The sequence below is a fragment of the Spinacia oleracea genome, chromosome 3, assembly GCF_020520425.1.
Source record: "Spinacia oleracea cultivar Varoflay chromosome 3, BTI_SOV_V1, whole genome shotgun sequence".
Classification (NCBI taxonomy): Eukaryota; Viridiplantae; Streptophyta; class Magnoliopsida; order Caryophyllales; family Amaranthaceae; genus Spinacia; species Spinacia oleracea.
In genome coordinates, this window is record NC_079489.1 from 133,541,238 (window position 1) to 133,565,328 (window position 24,091).

Genomic DNA, 24,091 nt, shown 5'->3' on the forward strand with positions numbered 1-24,091 from the left:
AATATCACGCCCCAAATTATGTTTGAACTTTACACCCACTTCACCAGAACAGTGGACAACATGATCTCCCCATTGGTCCATCCTAGGAGCATTGCAACTCGGGCATAGACTACCTTCAGAGAACAAAGGTATCATGAGCCTATAATAAAACATAGAACGAAATTGACGATGGTTCATTGTCTTCCCCAAGCCATCTATAGGGATGGTAAATAGAAAATCTTGTGCGTGCAACAACCTGCCTTGAGCTAAGCATGAAACTAGCAACGAGGTTTTTCTCAATGACACCAAAGTAACACTTTGCCAGGGTTTTTGAAACTTGGGAGGCAGAAGATCCAGAGTTATTATTATTATTATTATTATTATTATTATTATTATTATTATTATTATTATTATTATTATTATCATCATTGTTATTGTTACTATTATTTTATTACTATTATTGTTTTAATAAAAAAATAATGTTGTTGTCGGTGCAATTAAAATCTATTATTTAAGGCATAAAAAACATTAACAAAACATTCAAATTCATCATGTCCAAATTAAAACCATTAAGTCTAGATCAGGAACGATATGATCAGATCATGTCCATATCAGAACTGATTTTTACAGATTAGAACCATTATATATCCAGACTAGAACCGGTATGATCACATAATATCCAGATCATAAATGATCTGTCCAGTTCATGTCCAGATCTAAGATCTTGTCTGGATCATAACTGATCCTTACAAATCATGTCCGTTCCTTACAGAACTAATATGTTCAGATCATAACGTATATGTACAGATCATGTCCAGATCAGGATTAATATATCCAGATTAGAACTAGTGTAGATATCAACACTGTACAGATTATGTTCAGATCAGAATTGATCCGAAGAGATCATGTCCATATCAGAATTGATTTGTATAGATCATGTCCAGATCAGAACTGGTGTGTAAAGGTCATGACCAGATCAAAACTGCTTTGTATCAGATCATGTCCAGATCAGAACTGATTTGTACAAATCATGTCAAGATCAAAATTGATCTGTATAGATCATGTCCACATCAGAATTGATATACAAAGATCATGTCCAGATCAGAATCGATCTGTCTAGATCAGAACCCATACGTGTAGATCAGAACCCATGTATTCGGATCGATCTATCTAGATCATGTCTAAATCTGTACTGAGTTGTCAAGATCAAGTCTATATCAAAACACATATGTGCAGATCATGTCCAAATTTGAATCGATCTATTTCGATCGAAACCGATGTGTCCAGATCATGTCCAAATCAGAACTTGTCTGTACAAATCATGTCCAGATCAAAACTTCTCTGTATAGATCATGTCAAGATCTGTATTGATCATGTGCATATTAGAAATGATCTGTCCAGATCATATCCAGATCAGAACCAAATTTGTACATATCATCCCCAAATCAGAATCGATCTGTACAGATCATATCCAGATCAGAATTGATATGTACAGATCATAACCCCTCTATCTAGATCGTGTCTAGGCCTATCTAATATAAGGCATAGTTAAATCATGAGCAAAGCCAAATAAATAATAACAATATTATAAATTTGTGTAACATTTATTTTACACATAAGTCGTTTTATTCCTATTAAGTCAATATCGTGCTAATAATAATAATAATAATAATAATAATAATAATAATAATAATAATAATAATAATAATAATAATAATAATAACTCTGTTGCCTATTAAGACACCCCCTGTTGCAGCAACACCACCACATAAGACACTAAAGCCGAAGCATGTGTAGCAGGCAAAAAGAAGGCCACAACAACAACAAAAGGCAAAGCACCAGCAACCACATCTCAAAATAGAGGAAAAAGATCATATGTTCCAAAAAAGAGGAAAACCACCTCTGTAAATGACATACAAGGCTCACAACCTTCTCAGAAGAGTTGCATCTCTGGAAACAACACCTGATTATTACATTTCTTCTGCATATGGTCAAGGGTTGTAAAAATTCAACTTTGGTTAGTTGGTAAAAGTCAACATTTGTCTAATATTTTGGTATTTTGGTTAGTTTTAAACAATCGACTATGGTTAGACATTTGTTTATTTTGTGGTGACTTTGTAACTCAACTTTGGTTACTAAATCTTGACTTGATCAAACTTAGGCACAACTTTTCCATTTCATATTGTTCTAAATTCCAATCTCGTATTAATACAAGATCAACATTTTAAAAGAGAAGAAAAACACAATCCTTCAAGTCTCAACCTCGGGATTTGTAGTTTATTTCATACTTATTCGAGCGGAATTTTAAATTCAACCTGCTAAGTCCAATCGTCTCCTCATTGGGATTTATAGCAACGTGATTAACAAATAAGTTACTCAAAAAATCAACCTTTTATTCATCAAACCACAAACACTTACATAAGCTTCTTAATTTATGCTTAACCAACAAACTAAAACAACTACGAACTTCAAGCTTCTTAATCAACGCTTAACCAACAACCTTAACGTACATTGCACTAACTACAACTGAAACGATAGCACAAAGACACAGAAGAATTAAAACGTGATCACTCCTGATCCCTGCCTTCACACCACATTTTGTCATCTTCTTCATCTTCTCATACTTAATCTTCATCTTCTCATGCGTCTCGAGCACCCTCTTATTATCACGTTGAATACAATCAATCCTTGCCTCGAGGACTTTAACTTCACCAATCAATCTCTGTTTCTTAGCAATGAGGACATTTGTCACATCTTTCTGCCACTCCACAATTTCTTTATCCACCCAATCGAACGCATTACACCGAACCTTCCTAGTCGAGAAATCGTGAAATTTACATCCCAAGAATCACCTTCCAGAAATCTTTGTCATTGCCGAACTTTGTCATTGATTTTGAAGGTTGAAGGAAGTTAGAGAGACAATGAAGGTGAAACATTTTCCATAAATCTTTGTAACATCATAAAGTTTTTATTATTTTTTTATATAAAAAAGGAAAGGAGGATGCCACGTGTCATAAGTGGATTTTAAAAATAAAAAGAGGAACCAATTGAGGAAATGCCAAATGTCACCATGTCATGAGTGATTTGGGTTTTTAAATACTAGGTATTGATTAGTTAAAAAACTAGTATAATACCCGTGCGATGCACGATTTATAATCTAGTATGCAAAATATTAAACTTGCATGATATTTAAACTATATTTATAGATAATTAATCAAAATAGAGCTTGTAGATATTTTTCTAATTAAAATTAATCATGGATAGATTTGTTATTGACCCATTTGTATCTTACTCACTTTGTCCCTTAATACTCGCTCCAGTTTGACCAGCGCATAGTTTTAGGAAATTTAATTAACTTATTAATTTATTGTGAGTTGGAGTAGTTAATGGTGGGGTATTTTTTTTAATATAATTAGTGGAAAATGTGAAAAATAAAGGGGTTGGGATGGGGTAGGGTGGGTGGGAATTGAATTTTTTTATGTTTTTTTAGGGAGAAAGAAATATATGTGGGTCCATGGTTAAGTGAAAAATGATATAATATTAGTAAAGGTATGTCACTTATAGAAACGGGACGAGTATTAAATGACATTTTTATAAGGAAAGTAGGGAGAGTATTAAGGGACGGATGGAGTATTTATTAAAAAATAAAAATAAAACAAATAAGGGTACGTAGGTAAAGTTACTTTCTTTCACATTCAATTTATTACTCGTGTCAAATATAAAGTTATCCTCGTATACCCTTTATTTCTATAGTTATACCCACTTAATTCTCGCGCCCACCATTTACCTTGTTACCTGATCACTTAACACTTACACACAACATGTCCTTTATTTAGTTAGAGATGACTTTTAATTAAGGCGCGGCGGGTGCGGAGGATTGGCTTTCCACAATCGTACCCACCTAAAACTCTCACCCTTATCCCCACCAGTACCACCCACGATATGTACATTACCCATCTACAAAATAAAATTCATGTCTGCTCCATCATTCTCCCTTTTATCCAACTTACCCCAAACCCACCATATGCCCCTTTTTCTGGTAGTTTTCAAGTATTTGTCAATTTGGTTTTCTTAATATAGTAATTGAATAAATAAAAAAGTGTTATAATATGTAGGTTAGTTGCAAAAATGTTATTCATAATCAATTAGATGAAGGATATGCGAGGTGGGAAGGTTCAATCTAAATCCATCAATCTAGTATAGTACCTCGCACAGATTATAATCTAAATATAAATTTATATGAAATCTAAAATATAGTGGTAGATAATGTTAGGTTATGATACATATGACAATTCATAAATCATGCGGAAAAACCATAAACCCAGGAAAACATATTATTTACACATAATCATTTAGCATAGATTAGATGCATACTCTTTGTTGCGTGCCTTCCCTAGCTGCGCCCGAACCGAACAAGAACAAGTCTTTAGGACTCCAAGTGTCGTCCCTCCGTAGATAGTCCACAGCACGTCCGGATCCGCCTTAAGATTGACCAACTAGAATCGCCCTTAAGGTACTAGAATTTTCGGCACTTTTGAGCAAGATGTGTGGCTGAATTTTTCTCTCAAAAACTCACTTTGAATACTTTTAAAACTCGTTATAAATTGTGAACCCAGGCCACATATTTATAGGGTTATGGAAAGGGAATTGGAATCCTATTCAGATACAAATTAATTAAACCTAGAATCCTACAAGAACTCTAATTTAATTATTTTATCAAATAGAATTAGGAATTTAATCATTAACCGAACTCTGCACGTTTTAGGAAACGTGCACGAACACAAACACTTACGCACACACACACGGCAGCCTCGATGGGCCGCCCATGCGTGCGTGCGAGCAGCAGCCCACGCAGCGAGGCCTGCGCGAGCCACAAGCCCACGCAAGCACCCGCGCGCGCTGCGCGCGCTGTGCGCGCTGCCACGGCCTGCTGGGCCTGGCCTTGCGCTGGGCCTGGCGTGGCTGTTTGTGTGGCGCGCTTGGCTTGCTGGGCGATGGCCTGGCTTCGTGCTGGGCCCTCGTCCGGCAGGCCTCGTCCGATGCTTATTCGTACGATACGCTTCCGATTAAATTTCCGATTCCGGAATTCATTTCCGATACGAACAATATTTAACATTTCCGATTCCGGAATTAATTTCCGTTTCGAACAAATATTTAATATTTCCGTTTCCGGAATTATTTTCCGATTCCGGTAATATTTCCGATTCTGACAATATTTCCGTTTCCGGCAATATTTCCGATTCTGGTAATATTTCCATTTCCGATAATATTTTCCGATACGTACCATGTTTCCGTTTCCGGCAACATCTACGACTTGGATAATATTTATATTTCCGATACGATCCATATTTCCGTTTCCGGTAATATCATCGTTTCCGGAGTATTCATTTCTTGCCTGTGACGATCTCAGCTCCCACTGAAACCAAGATCCGTCGATTCCGAATATCCATAGATAGAATATTTAATGCCATTAAATACTTGATCCGTTTACGTACTATTTGTGTGACCCTACGGGTTCAGTCAAGAGTAAGCTGTGGATTAATATCATTAATTCCACTTGAACTGAAGCGGCCTCTAGCTAGGCATTCAGCTCACTTGATCTCACTGAATTATTAACTTGTTAATTAATACTGAACCGCATTTATTAGACTTATCATAGAATGCATACTTGGACCAAGGGCATTATTTCCTTCAGTCTCCCACTTGTCCTTAGGGACAAGTGTGCATTTCCTAATTCCTTTGTCGCTCGATGCTTGCTCTTGAACATAAGGTAAGAGTTGTCATCCTTATTATGTCCAGAGGTGTTCCTCGGTTTCAGAGTTCAACTGATCAAATAAACAGATAATCATAGCCTATGATTCATCCGAGCACGGCCATGCATTTCACAGTTTCTAGCTCTCCGAGTGGCCTTGTACAACTTTTAAGCATCTCATCCCGATTTATGGGAGGACAATCCCAATCTTGCGATCTTGAGATTAGACTTCGTTTGATAGGTGATTACCTGAGCGTTGCCTTTATAGCCTCCTTTTACGGTGCGACGGTTGGTCAACGTCAAAGCAACCAGTTCTCAAACAAGTAATCTCAAATCACTCAGGTATTGAGGATTTAGTGTCTAATAATTTTAATGAAATTTACTTATGACAGATTTTCATCTCTTACAGTAAAGTTTCATAGGTCTTGTCCGATACTAGTCTTCCCAAAGTAAGTATCTATGCAAATGATTATGACATTGCCATGTCCACATAGTTCAAGAAACAGAACTACTAGTCATCTTGCATTCTAGTCGTCTAACGTTTTCTATGCGTCCAATTTTATAGAAAACTCCGACTAGGGACCATTTTCAACTTTTGACATTCAAGTTCACTTGATAGACATTTCTTAGTCACAGGACTGGTCCTGACAGTCTATCTTGAATATATTGTCAAATTGAAGGGACTCATCATTTAATACTAAACCAAGATTAAATGGAATATGAAAACACATTTCATATATGATAAATGTTCAACCCCAATGTTTTACAACCATGGGCCTCTAACCCATCTTTAAAACATTTCATGGAATTCAAAGCTATGTTTGATTTCCAGTGCTACAACGTGAGTGTTGCTTCTCACTTGTTGCATAGGTTTAGTTATCATGCTTTGCCAATCTTAATATCCTTTTCATCGAATGTTCTTCGAGATATGATGATAAGATCTTTTGAGTTTGTTTATTATGTGATCTAGTCTTTCTTACTTCGATAGTGGTTCTACGCATTTTGCAATGAAGAATCATCAAGTTAGCAGACATGTGATCCACCCAAGTTCAATGAAGAACTCATTAATATAAACAACTCTGTTTTATTGCTTCTTAGGCAATAAGTACTTTTACTTCAACTGTTTAGGTTGCTAGTGATGCTTTGTTTGGATTTGCTTATCCAAGCAGTTCACAGATATGTGGAAGACTTTCCAGCTATATCTTAGAACATATTTAATTTCCCACGCAACAACTCATGGTCTTCAATCCATGTTGCCATTTCAAAACACGATGCTCTTTAGCTCGTCCTTGTCAATGGTTAACTCCAAAGGGTCTTGCTTGATCCTTTGCCAGTGTTTATGCGTGTAGCATCAATATTTAGCATATCTTTATTTCCTTGAATCAAGAAGTAATCCTATGTACCTTTTCAGGTACCATAAGTTTTTCTTGATCTCAATCTAATTGGTCTTCACTTAGATCAATAGAGATTGGTATATGTTCGTCATGCCTAAAGTCATACGATACGTTTTTGGCGATCCTCATATTATATCATACATGATAAATTCTTTTGTAGAATAATTCCCAATTGAATTCTATTCATGTAACTTTAGCTCATTCAATTTCAGTAGATACTGAATCCAGCTAAATTCTTTGACATATAATATAGGTGAAGAATCTCATTAGATTCTTTGATGTTAACTTAGTAAATGCTTATACATAGTTCAAACATCCTTTACTTAGATTTATTCACATGGGTCGAATATCTCCAATGGAGACTTTCGTGTTTGATTTAGTAAATGCCATTACTTAATCCAAAATAATATCATAAGATCTTTGTAAATAGATCTTAATACCCTGTATGTACTAAGTTTCGCCATGGTCCATTATTGATGAATAATTTCAAATCTAAGTCATTAGCATTTGAATGTTATTTCACAATAGAGAGATATGTGTGTGATACACATAGGACCAATTAAGTTTTAAGTACTCCCACTAAACTTCTTATATATCTATAAGAATCATGTATATTTTATGAAACTAAAATACTTATTAGTTTCACTAAAATACAGTTCCAATTCCCAATTGCTTGCTTAAATCTGTACTTAGATTTTATAAGCTAGCTTTCCTTTTCAAGCATTTATTTGGATCCACAAACTCTATGACATAACATGTACATATTGTATTCCATCATTTGATTGAGGAATACGTTTTGTCATCCAATTGCCATATGTACCAATATGCAATCATTGCTTGAATTATAGACTTAAGCATTACGATTTTGCATGAGGTTTCAACACAATCGATGCCATGAATTTGCTTGTAACCTTTAGCAACTAATCTAGCTTTGTGTGTGAACACAATTCCATGTTTGATGGTTTTTATCCTTAAAACAAACTTGCAACCAATAGGTGTGAAACTATTCTTGCAAATCAACAAAATTTCAATTTTGTCATCAAAACATTGAGTATGTTTTATGGCCTCTAACCATTTAAAACATTTGAGTCTATATATGGCCTCTAACCATTTTAGGGAATCTGGGTTTCGTCATAGCTTTCTTACAAGTCACAAACTCATTAATCTACATGATAATAGTTTGACTGCAAGTTGTAGGTTTCTTCACTATTTAATAGAAGAATCTCATAGTTTCATTGACCTGATCTCTATGTTTCTTCACTATCTAATAGAAGAATCTCATAGTTTCAGTGACTTGAATTCTATGCCTACTTGGGTATAGAACATCAAACAATAGAATATCAATAGCCACTTGAAAGTCCTTTGAATATTCTGTTCTCCTTGAAGCACTTGTAAAGTCTTCTAAGAGATATCTATTCTTTAAAGCCACTTCTAAAGTCCTTAAAGAATAAGTTCGGATTTTCTGAAGCACTTCGAAAAGCCTCCGGAATGTCCGTTTATGTTTGTTGTTCGCCTCGAAAACTTTCGAGGTCTATTTTCTCCCACTTGTCATTTTGGAAACGAATCTCCAAAAGGACATTATTTCGAGCAAACAAACATTATGTTCTCAAAAATTCGTGGTAGAAACAATACCCTTGTGTCTCATTTGAATAAATCACAATGAAACATATATCTATACTTGGACCTTAGTTTGTTGAATAACAAACACTAAGCTCCCACTGAGTTTAAGAACTCTTTAGATATATTATGAAAAGATATTCTGAAATTACTTTTCAATAGCTTTGACGAATTTGGTTTAGTTTGGTGGTAGTTGAGCATTTTGTTTTAGAAATTATAGGAAAAGTCTTTATGATCCATCATTGATTGAATCAAGTACTAATCGACTTCGATCATTCCAACTTAGATATGCCATATCTTATGGAGCTAGATTGTGAAATTACAACACACAATCATTGATGATCATATTTGGTCTCAAGTAATCATCAACATGATCTAACCTAGATCTTTATGATTTCTTGCCAAGTGGATTTTATACTTCTGAATCTTTGAACTAGCCAAACAAATTCAACTTATATCACATTTGAGTAAATAAACCTATATTCACTCAAATCCATGTGAAATAATAAAGTCATAAAATCTTTCTTTAGCTTTGAACTCTATCGTCTAGGCGTTCTAACAATAGTTCATATCTTTTGTTACTTTCAACAAGTAAGACTTGCTTGTCTTAAGTTGATCTAGAAATCAACCAACTTTCAAAAGTCCGTTAAAATAGAGCTTTTGAATGTTAACTTGTTGATATGGTCTAAGCAACAATGCCAAAGATTAGTGGAACTCAAATCAAGGGGTTGATTTGAACCTAGTAAAGTTCTTTAAAGAGTTGTTTGTTTTAATCAAGCATTTTGACTCATTCTGTAAATGACCATTTCATTCAAATGAACAAACAATCAAGCATTGTTTTTGTTCTTCTGAATGTGAGTCTTTGTGTGTTTGAAGCAGAAATTTAGGTATGCTGATTATGGAACAAAATAGCCATTAAGTTCCAGCCTTTGAAAGGACTTAAAACAAACTAGATGACCCTACAACTAATGTAGCATTGCCATGCTTCATTTCCCACTTGTAGGTCATTAGTGTATCCTAGCTTCCATTGTTTGAGTTATTATCGAAGTAAGAACCTCAAGCGGTATATGATACCAAGGAAGTTTGATTGCTAGGTTACTTCTCTTTAAACATAAACTTATAGGTAGAAACGGAATCGTAAATTCCTTTCATGTGTTCCTTTGTTTTCCTATTTCTTGTACCCTTTCTTATAGTCTTAAGAATTGAATTCTTTAGTGTTGACTTTTATACTTTGTTAGACATGTCCAATGTCACCAACAAGGTTCTTTACCATTTTAATTTATGTTGAATATTTTGTTTCAACTAGATGATCTTACCAGAAGCTTCTAAAGTTCTCTAAGCATCGATCTATTCGAATGTCTAGGGACTAGACTCATTCGAGAATTAAATGGACAAAGATATTAGGTTGTTAACCATTGGTAAAGCTGAGCGTATTAAACTCAATGCTTTATGATCTCAAAACTACATTGCATTTTGAATTCACAATCACCAATCGGTTTGCCATTCGATTTTGATTCTCGAAAACAACCATAAAAGTCGATATAAGAAACGTACATTTTAAATTGCTCATTTTCTCTCATTTCCGTGAATCGTTCTTGGATTCACTACCAATCGAGGAAATTTACTGTTACCTTTCTAAAAGGATTTATTGCAGTGCAAGATATTTAATTATAAACAATAATTAAAACATACATTGAAGCATGCAAAGTCTAAACATTTATCATGAATAATAACTTGAAATTAAAGCAACCATGCAATTCAAACAAGTTATTAGCATTTTATTCGATTTTATTGTTCCGGCAGGTGTGAATAAAATGATTCCAAGACCCTAAAATCATTGAAGAACTAAGCACAGTTTGTCGACTTAATCCTAAAACATCTTAGGTAAGCAAAAGCCTTTTGCTAATAGTCTAGAAACTACTCTTGGTTGATAGGTACGTCTAAGAACTTGTTAGGTAAACCTATCGATTTTGCCACGACATAAAAGGACTCCTTACTTATATCGTTGAGTTTCACCAAAACTAACATGTACTCACAATTATTTGTGTACCTTGCCCCTTTAGGACCAATAAGTAACACCTCGCTGAGCGAAAACTATTACTAGATTGATGTAAAGGATATCCAAGCAAGTGTATATTTTGGCATGGCACCTTTTAACTCAATTTTTAAGTTTGGAACTTAAGGCTCTTACTATGTTGGTTAGATTTTAAGTGAACTAAAATCCTTAATCATGCAACATAATCAAGCTTTTGATCTCATGCATTTTAAGACATATTTAAAAGCAATAAATAACTTAAAACATGCATAAGATATTTGTGATCTAGTATGGCCCGACTTCATCTTGAAGCTTTAACTTCAAAGTCCGTCTTGAAAATCTCCGTGGGAGGCACCATTTTCTTCAAATAGGATAAGCTATAACTAATTACAACTATTTGATGGTACGCAGACCATATTTGAATTGAAAAATAACTTTGGTACTTTAGACCAATTACATTCAAATTAATGGTACGCAGACCATATTTTCTATCCTATTTGGGCCATACTAGTCACTTCATAACCTGCAAAACAGTACATATACAATATATACCATTCACCCATTCATTATCATGAATGGCCCACTTAGCTGGTTAGTAAAACACATTATGCATCACGTAAATATTTGCAGCAATTAATCAAGGGCACCAATAATCTACCAATTATTCAGTCCTTATTAATTCTAATCAAGTTGTTTTAACCTTAAGGATTTGTAGACCTAATCAAGAGTTTATGACTAAAAAGCGCTCCCACTTAAACCAATAAATTCATATGCTTTACTAATTTTAAACATAAAAATGTATTTCTAGTCTAACCGGAAACATACAAATTTAATTAAAATTTAAAGCTCATATAAATTTATAATTGAATCCAAAAAGTTTAATTTAATTTCAGTCGTATTTAAATTAATTCATGATTTTAATTTTAGTAAAATAATTAGAATAAATAACATTTATTATAATTACAATATTCAAAATTAAAATCCAAGAAAATAATTTAAATTATTAATTTTAAAAATTAATTAAAATTACGTGAACTGAAATTTTCAAATTAAACATTCAAAACGATCTAATCGTAACGCAAACACCCTACGCATTGCACGCCCATGGGCCGCACGCACACAGCCATCGCTGGCCATGTGCGCGCAGCCCATGCGCTCGTCGCATAGCTGGTGCATCTCCATCGCAAGCCATCGCACGCTGTGGTGCTAGCTGCGCGCGCGCCAGCGCTCGTCGCACGCGAGCCATCGCTCGCAGTGCGCGCGAGCCATCGCTCGCTGGGCGCGCGACATCGCTCGCTGTGCGCGCGACATCGCTCGCTGTGCGCGCGAGCCATCGCTCGCTGGGCGCGCGACATCGCTCGCTGTGCGCGCGACATCGCTCGCTGTGCGCGCGAGCCATCGCTCGCTGGGCGCGCGACATCGCTCGCTGTGCGCGCGACATCGCTCGTTGTGCGCGCGAGCCATCGCTGGGCGCAGCGCTCGTGGCACGCGAGCTTGCGCTCGCTGCGCGCGAGGCTGCGCGCTCTTGCGCGAGGCAGTGCGCGTTGTGGCGTAGCTCGCTTGCTGCCCACACGCGACTGCCTTGGCTCGCCCTTCGCCCATGCCCATTCGTCCATTGCTTGTGGCCCACGACACAAGGCAGGGCTGCTGCCTTGTGCTCGTGCACTACGCCCTTGCTCATTGCATTCGTGCCGCACGGGCGACGAGCTCCCTTACTCGTCGTCGCATGCCCGCATTATACAACACCCCTTAAGGGTAACACGAAGCGTCCATTGCTTTGTGCGTGCAAGTTATATGAACGAATCGCATAAAAAAAAATTTAAAATTTATAAAATTAATGACAAATTAATAAATATTATTAATTTCATAATTTTAGGGCGAAAAATCGAAAATTTATTATCCAATTGATTTCCGATTGTTATGGATTCAAGTCTAGGTCATAAAAATTTAAAATTTATCATAAATTTACAATTTTTATGGTGGTTTTTAATCATAGGTTTCTAATTAAATTACAATTAATTATGAAAATCAAATTAATTCTAAATTATTCTAATTTTCAACAAATTAATCATAATTACAAATTAGATTGCATAATTAACAAGACTAGGCATTCAAACTTGTTAAACATATGCAGTAGGTCAATCAAAAATTCAAGATTTATCAACAAGAATCGCAAATATTTAATTTAACATCTTAAATTTACGAAATTTTGCATTCGAAAAACTAAAACCTTCGAAAAGTCATAGTTAGGCTTCGAATTTGAGAATTCTGGGTTCGGCAAAAAAATACTCTTTTTGTCAAAATTTTAGAATGCCTTTTACATGCGGAATTGACACAAAAATCACTCGATTTGGATGAGTAACGAAGAAACTGCCGAAAAACTGCGTACGTATAATTAAATAAACGCAATTTGCAATTAATTAACAATTACGAAAATTAATCACCCCTTTTAATTCTTGCAAATTTGTAATATTTAACCATGTTTATGCAATTTAGATTATGAAAATAATAAGGGGCTCGTGATACCACTGTTAGGTTATGATACATATGACAATTCATAAATCATGCGGAAAAACCATAAACCCAGGAAAACATATTATTTACACATAATCATTTAGCATAGATTAGATGCATACTCTTTGTTGCGTGCCTTCCCTAGCTGCGCCCGAACCGAACAAGAACAAGTCTTTAGGACTCCAAGTGTCGTCCCTCCGTAGATAGTCCACAGCACGTCCGGATCCGCCTTAAGATTGACCAACTAGAATCGCCCTTAAGGTACTAGAATTTTCGGCACTTTTGAGCAAGATGTGTGGCTGAATTTTTCTCTCAAAAACTCACTTTGAATACTTTTAAAACTCGTTATAAATTGTGAACCCAGGCCACATATTTATAGGGTTATGGAAAGGGAATTGGAATCCTATTCAGATACAAATTAATTAAACCTAGAATCCTACAAGAACTCTAATTTAATTATTTTATCAAATAGAATTAGGAATTTAATCATTAACCGAACTCTGCACGTTTTAGGAAACGTGCACGAACACAAACACTTACGCACACACACACGGCAGCCTCGATGGGCCGCCCATGCGTGCGTGCGAGCAGCAGCCCACGCAGCGAGGCCTGCGCGAGCCACAAGCCCACGCAAGCACCCGCGCGCGCTGCGCGCGCTGTGCGCGCTGCCACGGCCTGCTGGGCCTGGCGTGGCTGTTTGTGTGGCGCGCTTGGCTTGCTGGGCGATGGCCTGGCTTCGTGCTGGGCCCTCGTCCGGCAGGCCTCGTCCGATGCTTATTCGTACGATACGCTTCCGATTAAATTTCCGATTCCGGAATTCATTTCCGATACGAACAATATTTAACATTTCCGATTCCGGAATTAATTTCCGTTTCGAACAAATATTTAATATTTCCGTTTCCGGAATTATTTTCCGATTCCGGTAATATTTCCGATTCTGACAATATTTCCGTTTCCGGCAATATTTCCGATTCTGGTAATATTTCCATTTCCGATAATATTTTCCGATACGTACCATGTTTCCGTTTCCGGCAACATCTACGACTTGGATAATATTTATATTTCCGATACGATCCATATTTCCGTTTCCGGTAATATCATCGTTTCCGGAGTATTCATTTCTTGCCTGTGACGATCTCAGCTCCCACTGAAACCAAGATCCGTCGATTCCGAATATCCATAGATAGAGTATTTAATGCCATTAAATACTTGATCCGTTTACGTACTATTTGTGTGACCCTACGGGTTCAGTCAAGAGTAAGCTGTGGATTAATATCATTAATTCCACTTGAACTGAAGCGGCCTCTAGCTAGGCATTCAGCTCACTTGATCTCACTGAATTATTAACTTGTTAATTAATACTGAACCGCATTTATTAGACTTATCATAGAATGCATACTTGGACCAAGGGCATTATTTCCTTCAGATAATTATCAGCAAAATAAAGCTTATAATTATTCTTCTAATTAAAATTAATTATAGATGAATTTGTTATTTGCCCATTCGGTTTCTTTATTAAAAAAATGTTGTTTGACAAATTATTTTTATACCCACTTTTCACCTATGTCAAATGTAAAGCTATTCACATCCTCCCTTCATTTGGATAATCATAACTCCTTAATACTGCCTCATCAACCTCATTACCCGATAACTTAACATCTAACCCCAACATTTACTTTATTCAGTTAGAGATGACTTTGAGGCGGGGCGAAGATCCATACCCATATGACTGTACCCGCCTTTTAAAACTCTCATCATCATCCCCGCCACTCAAGAACGGGTACCCAACCCTTCCCATCCACATCTCAAGGGTTAAAAATAAAATCATCCCGCTCCATCACCCACCCGTGTATCTACACTACCTCAAACCCACTCTTAGACACAACATTTTTTGGTAAGAGAGTTTTGAACTTTAAACTCCATTATAGGGTCTTGACAAAATCATTGTCTCACTAAAGTAATTGGGTAAATAAACAAACATTATAATATGTAGTTCGTAGGAAAAAATTTGGTATAACATGATGAAGGATAAACAATGTGGGTGAGTGCAATCTAAAATCCATCATCACCCCGCCATCCATGATAAATACACTTTTAACCCATCACCCACCGAACTTTCCTCATTCCCCACCCAATTGGGGTGGATGTGCTGGGGATTTCCCAAAAGACCCGCTCATTGACAATCTAATCACATTTTGATATTCTGTAAATAATTCACTTCGTCTTTCAGGTAACTTGTGAACATATTGATATAAGTTTATTATTGAAATTGAAGAATTAGACATAATATTGATTAAAATATTTTAAAGAATGACATGTATAATAAGGATTGGATGAATATTCTCATATGCAATACATCAAAACTCGGCCCATCTCAAGGTGAGTACATGTTATCCTTATACCTACTCACCAACACCAAATATCTATTTATTAGTCAATCATCTAAGTTTATCTGCGTCGTCAACACAAACTAAAATCCAAATTCGCCCCATCATCAAGTGTGATGCACGGTTTTAATAAAATTTAAATTGGCACGAATTTTTTTATATAAGTAATTGTAATCCTTTACATTAACATAAAAAAAAAAAAAAAAATTGTTGTTGCAAATATATTAATAACAATTTTGTTAAAATACAAGATACTATTCCATAAAATAAACCTTTATAATATAATACTTAACCATTATAAAGTCTATGGCTTATAGAGTTTTTTTTTTTTTGGCAAATAGATAGAATTTTATTTACCAAATCAGCATTACAAATTGTCAACCATACACCCTAACACCAGTGTCACAAAGACACTACAACAAAACTAAGGACAACTTACTTAGCTCTACCAAACACACAAAACAAATTCTGTTTGCTACAACTGAAACAGGATCAAGTTGATTTCTAAAAATATTAGCATTTCTTTGAATCCAAATTGCATAAACAGCTTCCAAAAAAATATTTTTGTTGTTGCAAACATATTAATAGCAATTTTGTTAAAATACAAGATACTATTCCATAAAATAAACCTTTATAATATAACACTTAACCATTATAAAGTCTATGGCTTATAGAGTTAGACTTAATAAAATATTAGGAAAAAAATATATAAATTCTTTATATATTGATCATTATCATCCATCACTTAAGACCCATACCTACTTAATTAATACCCGGTTTATGTGTCCGGCCCATTATTTATCTTATTGTGATAATACTTTTCAAAATTGTGTAATGATATTTTTTATTGTGTACTTGGTGATATAAATATATATTTTTAATAAATGCAAATATATGACATGTGATATTAGTTGTCAACCGGGTTGATGGTAGCCATACATTTCACATGATTATATTTTTCTAATATTGACAACATTTTTACAAAGTTTGTCTTAATTTTTTTACGTTGTAGGCTTTAGAGTTTTGAAATCTGTGTTCTATATTTCATTACACTAATTAAAAAAGAATAAATCAGGAGTACTATATGTACAATACAAGTAGGCACTTGAAAAAAGAGATAGAGATAAAACACGTGGTTTTTTTATACTAAATAAAATATGGGCAAACAAATAAGGACGTCCAAAATAAAATATTACGCAATCTCTTAGAGACGGAGAGAGTGCACGTCAATGTTCATATATGTGTAACTATTGGCTGGGACATTTTCATGGAAAGATTGCAATGAATCAATATTAAGTGTGTATGGTATGAATCATACTTCGTATTATTATACATTTATACGTGTAAGCGTGTAACTGTCCTTAATGCATAGCCATTTAGTCATTTTCCTCTTATATGTGAAATGAATCAACTACTCTGATTAGTATGAAATGTTTTAATATGAAATATTATCGTTACAATATTTTTTTGTCAATATGGTAATGTGAAAATTTTACGCAGGAAATAGTTTAATATGGTAATTATTGTTACAATAATTTTTTTTTCCTACATTCGAATTAGTATGTGCTTAGTATATTTAGTAATAAAGTCAAAGATATTATTTTGGTTTATTTTTTTAATATTAAAAGAGAGACCAATCAATGAGTGACATTTGTCATCACCACATTGATTTCCTCTCTTTTAGTATATTATATAGATGAACACGTTCTGAACACGTTCCAGTCAATGCCGAAAAATTGGCATTGACCACCGAAAAATAGTTTTTGGTCCTTATTCACAAAAAAAAAAAAACGAATTATTTTTTAAAAAAGGTCATTCCTGGTAAAATTTCCTTTACTTTTACCTGTGGTTAAACCAGAGCTCCCAAACACACGCACAACAGCAGCGCACTGCCTCACTCGAACTACTACCATCTTCCCTTTATAATCTACTCGATTACCGCACCACTGGTACAACTCACCGGAGAAACACGTCCACCACCATCGGAACTCTTCATCCCCCACGCACCAGCTGTCTTCTGCAACGCTAGCCTACGCTATATAAGCAATACCGGTACAATCTTTTATCATAATTTCGGAAAATTCGCAATTTTTTACCAGTTATTTGTTTAGTTGTTGATTTGTGTGTGTAATTTGTTTCGAATATGGCCTTATGAGGTTGATTATTTACTGTTCGTTAATGGAAATGAAAAATTAGGGCTTGCTGTAATTGTCAATTTACTGTGTTGTAATTGTAGCTTTATCTCGTGATGAATTCGTGATTGAAATATGTTAGTTAGTTGTGGGTTCATTGTAATTTGGAATATTATGATGATTTGATGTTAATTTCATACCAGTAATTGGAGGTTGTAAATTGTTTTTTTCCATAGAATAAAATTAAATTATTGTGGGATGTCTTTGGAATTGTGATTCCCCCACTAGAATTAGATTAAGGTTACTGTGCAGAAAATGGCTAATGAGTAATGATACACCTCAGTTTATGTGCATTTTATTAAAAAATGTCTACAGTACATCCAGTTAGGAACAAAAAATCCGGGTTCCGTCATTTTCGATCAGCTTTTAGAAATTCTCACTTGTTCTTTTAAGTTATGAAATTACTAATATGAATTGTGTCCCTGTAATCGATGAGCTTTGCTGGTGGTTATGAAGTCATATTTGGAAAATCTTGAATCTACGACTAATTACTTAAAGTTTTGTCTAAGGTTCCCATTTCTTTGCGTTTCCAGGGTCTTCTAGCATGTAGTAATGAGAACCACTAAACGGAAACGGGTAACCCTGATGGATAGGTTGATAATCCTGATATGATGATATCTAATAGTAAGTTGTAATTCTATAATCGATTGTCCAGTACATTAGGAAATTATGTATGTTTTGTTTTGTGGTTTATCTTGTTCTGGGTTTTTATGAGTTGTCCAGGCTTTGACATAAATAAGAGTAGATGACAATGATTGATATGTCTTGTTCATGGCTCCTATGTTCAATGTTCTAGGGTTGAAATTATATGTTATAGATGGAAAACCACCCTTCAGCTTATAACTTAACAAGAACTTACAGTTTTTAGCTGCCTTTATTTTCTCAGTATATATTACAAAGAGGTTTGCAGCTTGAAGGACATAAGTAAGAGGAAAGCCTTTTTTGTGAGGGGGGGGGGGGGGGGGGGGGGGTGAAGTTGGGAGATAGATGTTGTAGACTTGCACAGTTGTAGTGCTGGGACCTGAGACCTGGGACCAGTTCCTTGCTTCTATGGTTGTAGGCAGTAATAGAGTTAGGGGTCAGTAGGGATTCTTGCCTTTTCAATGGTATTGTTGTCATGTCTTATATTATCTGGACTTGTAATTTCGCCTCAAATACCCTTGTAGAGTCCTTGAAACTTCAATAGGGATATGGACATTTGAACACTTCAATTTGTGTCAAAATCATGGGAGTTGTAACCTGCAAATCAATTTGACCTAGAAGCGACTTGTTGTTTTGATAATTATCATAGTAAATTTCTCAATTTTGGAACAAATCCCACTTTATTTTTCGTTTAAATGCAGTTTGATTTTAACTGATAAATGTATAAACTGATATTAGTCTCGTGAACTAATAAATTATTTTTTTACTTTAGTTTAGGTGGGAAGTTTGTTTAAATTGTTGTATGTCTTGGTCTTTCTTTAGGAAGGGAGTTTTGATTTAATTATTTAAGTAATTTCTTAATGTTGGTTCTTTAATCCAAACTATTTTCTTCCGTGCTTTTGTACTACGGAGTCATTAGTCATATCTCATTTTTGTTGGCCATCTTGAACTTTAATTTTCTTTTTAGTTCTGTTGTAGTCAATGTGGTAGCTTTGGTGGCAAACACAGGTAAAAATCTCATTTTTGCAGATTTGCAGGGAAAAAGAAAAACTGTTAAAACTTCAAAGTTACTTTGCAAAATTATCATTTTACAGCTTCTACTGCTAAAGTTCAGTTTGTTTGAACTGTTAAAACTTCAAAGTTTCAAGTTCAATATGGAGTATGAGTTCCAAAAAGACCTGCTAAATAAACAAAGAAGAAACTGAAAACAAGAGTAGAGAAAGTCTATCCTAGTGTCCTGTATCTCTGTAAAGCAGCGTCTAACATGGACCTTAAAGGGGGTGTGGTTGTAGCATTTTATCTTTCCTTAGAACTAAAGTCTTTTTGATATAAATTATTTCTCATCACGGGACCGAGCCAAAATGCATGCTGAATAGATGGAATGCTAAATCAGAAATTCGTATTTTGCAGCTTATATCGTTCATCTTACCTTCATGGTGCTCCTATCTTCCCCTTCTATTTCTGTCTTGGTTGTTCTGTATCTTGATCTTACCACTTTAGGAAAACATGGAAGGAGCTGGATGATTGAGCTTGACTTCTTTAGGTAGGCTCTAGAGTCTGAAAACCTGAACTTATACAGATTACAGAGTGTGTCTTGATAGGGGACCTAGGTTGGCAGATAGCTCTTCTTTTTATCCTTTAATATGGGAGTTTTATGAAACCCTATTTTACATCTGAATGTGGCCAAAAGTCGTTATTGGAGCACCTATATATAACTCTTCTTTCCAGAATTGCAATTGGTTTGTTTGAATACACAGACAGATGTGGGTCCTTTTTTTAAGTGCTTCTGTATCTTTTGAAGTGGCTAATTTAGTCGTTTTTGTTATTATTGCTCGTTGCATTGGATTATAGTGTGGGATCTCGGTAGTTCCTAGTTTCCTACAGCATATGCAGGATATTAGTTATATTGTTACCCTATGAAACAGGAGGGACAAATTTTCGTTATCGTTCCTACAGAAGTAGGAATACCGTATTTTCCACTTATTCTATATAATTGCTCTTTTCTTCCAGGACCTAAGAAAATGGTCACCTGTTCCTTGTTCCTTTGTTCCCTGTTACAACATGCCCTTTTTTGCCCATTGTGAATGCCGTTTTTTCTACTAGTATCTATAAGTTGTTAGAAACCTTTTGTGGTCCTTGGAAATTTACATTTACAGCCCACCAACGGGGGGGGGGGGGGGGGGGGGTTAACTTGAATGTTATAAAGCTTTTAATTTCACACTTTTTTTTTGACAAGTAAGAGAGAAAATATATAGATCACCAACAACTATTACGAACTAAACAGAATGATCAAGGAGAGACCATGGCCATACTGACCAAACAGCTTAGACTCACACCAGAGTCTAAAACAAAACAAGCTAATTACAGCGCAATTAACCAATCTCTATCGGTTTCACTAACATTCTCGCTACTAAGCTTTAAGATTTTGTTCTTAACATCAAACTTGAGGGCTTGCATAAGAGAAGACACCGCAGAGTTCATAGCTTTTCCATACTTGATAAAGGACACCTGCACAACTGCATAGTAAACCTTCTTCTTGAAAGATAGTCTGCAGTAATATAATATATGAATTAGTGGAGAACATGAAGAATTGGGTTCTTTTCATCATGATGCCCAACCAAGTTAGAATATCAGTAAGACACTCTTTGTTGTAGGTGCATTCAAAGAACAAGTGTGAGCTAGTTTCAGGAGCTCCACCACAGATTGCACATAAGTTATTGGCACCAATTCCGTATTGAAATAATCTGGATTTTGTTTAGCCTATCAAATAAGGCCAAGGATAGAGTGAATCTATGTTTAAGAAGAGATAACCCATTCCAAACATATCTAGCCCCATGGAGTTTAGCAGCTTGATTCTTGAGAGAATGGTACATCCCTTTGATAGAGTATTTGGCAACTTTTCAGAACATATTTTCTTTACCTTGCACATGTATTTGACAGCCCAACTGGCAGCCAGAGATGGGTTATATACTCCTGCCAGTTCTTAGGCTTAATGTATAGAATTTGAACCCACTTAACCCATAGGTTATCTTGTTTGTTCAACTTCCCATGCCAGTTTCCCAATAGCTGCTTGGTTTCGGATTAGCAGATTACGTATCTTACGGTCTACTTTCATGCTAGGTAATTGTTATTGAGTCCGAGCGTGATTTATTATTGTAAGTCTGTAAGAGAGTAATGGATAAGCTACAAGAAGCGGGAAAAAAGTAGATAGGTGTAACCAGGGGCGGAACTAGCATACACCAAGGGTGTGCACCTGCATACCCTGATTGCATCAGGTTAAACACATTTTGAAGAAGTTATGAATTATAGAATTGATTTGGTTTGATGGTTAAAGGTGATAATCTATACTTATGGCCCAAGTGATCCGTGTTCGAACACAACTATAAGCATAAATTGATTTTAATTTTCTTTTTACTCTTTATTCCTCTCTGTAGTACTTTTTGTGAACTTAAAAACAACCATTAATTTTCGGGCTTCATAATTTCATACCCTAAGTAAAAATCCTGGATATGCCACTGGGTGTAACCGAGACTTGTTTAAAGTTGGTCGAAAGAGAGAAAGACGAACCTTTGAAGATACTGAATGAGTCCATGAAGCTCATCCTTGACATGTCCCAGCAAGAGGTACAAGGAATAGAAGTAGATACTGTTACCATGTGTGGAATGCCTGGAATGATATTTTGTGGAACCACAAAATTTTGACACAAGATATACTTGTGAAGCACATCAAAGTGGACATTAAGTATAGGATTCTAAGTCTTATGATTCAGAAACAAGCGGTTGAGATAGAGCTTGGTTTAAGTCTCTTTTTTGTAATTAGTCTTGCTGTAACCTGGGATGTAAGAAAAAGACATGTTTGAGTTTTGAATATATTTGCTATATAAAAAGTAAAAAATAATAAAAACAAAACATACCTTCCCAAGGTCATGACAGGTAGTACCCACCGAATAAGGCACCATTGATCATTCGAAAGCCAACGGTACCACCCTCCAGAGGATGAAATGGACTCATCGGCACGAACGTTCCACTTAGGCTCTAAGGGGTTTCTCACACTGAGTTCAGAAAAATCTTTAAGGACGAATCCCACTTAGTCACTTTCGATACGTTTGCTTGAATGGTGAACACACTCATAAGAATCCCAGAAACACCGAAGGTTCTCTCTTTCTAATTCGGAGTAGCATTGCCAGGAGAGCTAGAGGTTTGCTGCTGCTGAACCTTTTTTTCCAGAGTGTGATGGATGATTAGTAGAGTCAAAGCCATTACAACAGATGCGTTTAGAAGACGACTCCTCTTGAACCGAGGACTATGACCTAAAATGTAAGACTTCGTATCAATGGAAAGAGTAAGAAGTCCTCTATTAGTCCCACCGTGACTATTTTTTCCTTACATTGCTTAAAAATAGGTTTATCGACATTATCACCATCCCTGTCAGTGCAATCGTTAATCTCAGAATTTCTCCCGGTGTTCTCACCGCTGACCGCGCTGTCACAAGTAACAGGATTTCTGTTAGTCCCACCGTGACTATCTTTTTGCCTACATTGCTTAAAACGTTTAGCATCATTGTCACCATCCTCATCATTGTGATCGTTAATCTCAGAATTTCTGTTGGTGGTCTCACCAATGACAATGAAATCACGAGTAACATGATTGATGCTATTCTCGAAATCGTCCCCACCCCTGCTCCTGGTGTTCTCACCGTTCCTTAAAAGCGGTATTAATATCCTCATGCTCAAAATCATTTTCACCGGCCCTATCATTGCTACCATTCATCTCAGGATTTATCATCATGTTGTCAGCGCTGACGGCGTAATCAACAAGATCGTCATTCACCTTATCAACATTATCCCCCTCGACATTCTCTTCATTTCTCTCCACAATATCACCGGCTATATGAACATCAGTACTACTCTTGCTAGAAGTTCCAATAACCTCCCCTTGGACACTTCTTTCGGTACCATTCCCACTACCATTGTCACCTTTAGGAACACTACTATTGGTACCACTCCCGCTACCAGTGTCAACAAACTTAACATTGGCGGGTTTAGAAACACTTTGCTCCGTGTTTACATTATTATCTTTAGGTTTTGTTTCTCTCCAACATTAGAGTAGACAGTTGAAACTGTGTCTTCGTCTCTAGGTGATTCACTTTTAGAACCATTTTGCTCCATTTGTTCATTATTATCTTCAGATTTTTCCTGGAGCAGCAATTTTCTCATGGTGACCTTTGGCCCAGTCCTCCACCTGGGAAGAGGTTCCTTCGAATTGATAGCTTTGAATTCCTTGTCAACACCCAAACATTTCAAGTCCAGCTTATCATAACCTGCCAAGAAAAAGGGGTAAAGTTCAGCAAAACATAAAAACACAAAAACAAAACAGAGCAATAAGGTGTAAACATATAGGGGAAAAACCATACCAGAACTATGAGTAGGGCACTAGCAGTGCCTATTTCCCAAAATATACGCAGGATTGGGGAGCCAATTACGAGGATTCTTTTGATCATCAGTTGCAAACATAGATCGAAAATGCGGTATCGGTCGCGGTTGCGGTATCGTTGCGGTGATGCGGTAACGGAACGGTTAC

At 35.9% G+C, this 24,091-nt stretch overlaps 1 protein-coding gene across 6 annotated transcripts in view; it reads left to right on the plus strand.

Annotated features, from left to right (window-relative positions):
• Positions 1-17,513: 17,513 nt before the first annotated feature.
• LOC110776159 (mediator of RNA polymerase II transcription subunit 30) overlaps positions 17,514-24,091 on the plus strand; it is a 28,489-nt gene continuing 21,911 nt past the window's right edge. For 3 of the 6 annotated variants that reach the window (XM_056840812.1, XM_056840810.1, XM_021980711.2), the window contains exon 1: positions 17,514-17,730. The gene's annotated coding sequence lies outside the window, so the exon portion shown is untranslated. Of the gene's footprint in view, positions 17,731-18,403; positions 18,495-24,091 lie in introns of all 6 variants that reach the window. The other 3 variants (XM_021980712.2, XM_021980709.2, XM_021980708.2) reach the window with 2 other exon arrangements.